This window comes from Thamnophis elegans, chromosome 14 (assembly GCF_009769535.1).
Source record: "Thamnophis elegans isolate rThaEle1 chromosome 14, rThaEle1.pri, whole genome shotgun sequence".
In the NCBI taxonomy this organism is placed as follows: Eukaryota; Metazoa; Chordata; class Lepidosauria; order Squamata; family Colubridae; genus Thamnophis; species Thamnophis elegans.
Window position 1 is genome coordinate 45,818,108 of NC_045554.1, and position 2,500 is coordinate 45,820,607.

Consider the following 2,500-nt stretch of genomic DNA (forward strand, 5'->3'; position numbering starts at 1 on the left):
CTGTTTAATGAGCAGCACGCGATCATCTCAGCCGTAGGCAGAATTTACAGCTGGCTCAAATGAAAATAGGCCCAGTAATGTAAATAATGATTGAAGAAATTGCTTGTCCGTGTTGGTGGCTAAAAACAACAGCCAATCCAAACATATTTTTTGCTTCCCTCTCCCCCCCCGCCTAGTTGTCCTAGAGAATAATTTATGCTTAAACAGCAAGGAGGAGGAGGAGGAAGGAGTGATAGTGGAGGAGGAGAAGAGGGGGAGAATCAGTGGTGAAAGAGGAGGAGGAGGAGGAGGAGGAGGAGGAGTGGTAGTGGAGAAAGAGAAGAGGAGGAAAAACAGTGGTGAAGGAGGAGGAGGAGGAGGAAGGAGTGGTAGTGGAGAAGAAGAAGAGGAGGAGAAATAGTGGTGAAAGAGGAGGAGGAGGAGGAAGGAGTGGTAGTGAAGGAGAAGAGGGGGAGAAGCAGTGGTGAAAGAGGAGGAGGAGGGGGAGGAGGAGGAGGAGGAAGGAGTGGTAGTGGAGAAGAAGAAGAAGAGGAGGAGAAATAGTGGTGAAAGAGGAGGAGGAGGAGAAGGAGGAGGAGGAAGGAGTGGTAGTGGAGAAAGAGAAGAGGAGGAGAAACAGTGGTGAAAGGAGGAGGAGGAGGAGGAGGAGGAGGAGGAGGAGGAGGAGGAGGAAGAAGAAGGAGTAGTAGTGGAGAAAGAAAAGAGGAGGAAAAACAGTGGTGAAAGAGGAGGAGGAGGGAGGAGTGGTAGTGAAGGAGAAGAGGAGGAGAAGCAGTGGTGAAAGAGGAGGAAGAGGAGGGGGAAGGAATGATAGTGCAGGAGGAGAAAGAAAGAAAGAGAAGGAGAAGTGGTGGTAAAAAGGAGGAGGAGGAAGAGAAATAAGAAGTGGTAGTGGAGAAGGAGGGAGGAGGAGGAGGATTATTGATTAAACCAAGTCCTCATTATAGGTTTTTTGGGGTCCTAGATGGCCTCTGACCTTGGTTGTGTTCTTTTGTGACCCAACTAGGTAATATCGTCAGTGCTGGAAGGAGTGGAATTGGTGAAGAGAGGGAGGAGGGAGGGGAGGGATAGTGGAGAAGGAGAAAAGAGGAGAAGCAGTGGCAAAAGGAGGAAGAGGAGGAGGAGGAGGAGGATAATCAAATAACAAGAACAATCTCAGATAAAGATAAATACGTATACTTATTTATTTTGCATCTACAATGCTATATGATACTCATACGGCCTGATCCAAATGGACGAACGTTCTTAGTTTTAAAAGTTAATTATTTCCAGGCATTGCATTGCTAAATGATGAGTCAAGAAGTTTGGGTACCCCTGGCTTCGACCCCCAGCCTTTAGGAAACTGTACAAGGAGGATGCTGGACCTCTTCAGCAGAACTACCTATATTGTCACTGTAAAATAGCTACAAGGGTATATTTACCCCCCCCCTTTTATTTCCCTTGCAGGTTTTTCCTTTCACCTTCAAAGCACTTTTTAGATGCAGTTTGTTTTTTTTTTAATGGATTTGCATTATAATTATCTTTGTGTTTCGGATTTTTCTTTCCGTTTTTGTTTTAAAAAGCAATAATAAATAAACCACCTTCGGTTTACTTTGTTCTGATGAAAACTGGGGTCTCTACTGAGAGTTGTCAGGAGAAGCGGGGAAGTGGGAAAGGGGGGGGGGGGCTTGTTCCCAGGCAGGTGTGTGTACGCAAACAGCTCTTTATATTTTTAAAAAAGGAGTAATTGATCTCTGATTTAGTTAAGCAGCTGTTCTCTTGCACGGATGTACGGCCCTCTTGAGCATGATGTACTGGCTGAGTTTTCAAAACCAGTTGTTCAACAATGCGAGATTGTTTGAATAAAACAAATAAGGATTTGGCAAATATTTGGAAAGCATTAACTATCAACATGCAATCCAGGATAACGGCGTGGGCTTGCTTGTCGGTTTTCTACAGGTAGTCCTTGGCCTATTGTAGGAAGTTAAAAAAAAAACAAACCTCTCCTAGAAAAATGAAATATCCCAGGAAATATTGAAAAAGGCAGAATATTATATTTTCCTGAATAAGAAATGGAGAAACGCGTTTTTAGGCAGGAAGCTGACTGACTCCTAATAGCCCCCAGCTTTGTCAATGGGACATTAAAAGACCTGAGTCGGTCTATTCTACATAACAAAGAGTTCCCCCTTCAGCTTCAGAGAGGGCATAAAACCAGGGACTTTCAGCATCTCGCTCTCTCTTTTCTTCTTCACCCAACATCTGGAAGCATGGGATCCCCCTTTTCTGCTCAGGAGCTCAAGCCGTGGGATCCTGTCCACCATTAAACCATCTTTCCAAGCAGCCTCCACATTTCCAGTGTCTTTTCTCCCCACTTGGAACCGAACCCAAAAGGACGTTTCTTCCAACACTCTTATCACCACAATTAAGCCCAATAATTCTGTGGCTAACTGAAATCTTTGTTAAGCGAATTTTGGCCTGGTTTATGGCTTTTCTTGCCCCAACTGTTAAGTGAATCTCTATT

At 44.6% G+C, this 2,500-nt stretch overlaps 1 protein-coding gene across 1 annotated transcript in view; it reads left to right on the forward strand.

Annotated features, from left to right (window-relative positions):
* Positions 1–2,500, forward strand: part of CDH13 (cadherin 13) — a 542,002-nt gene that overhangs the window by 267,919 nt on the left and 271,583 nt on the right.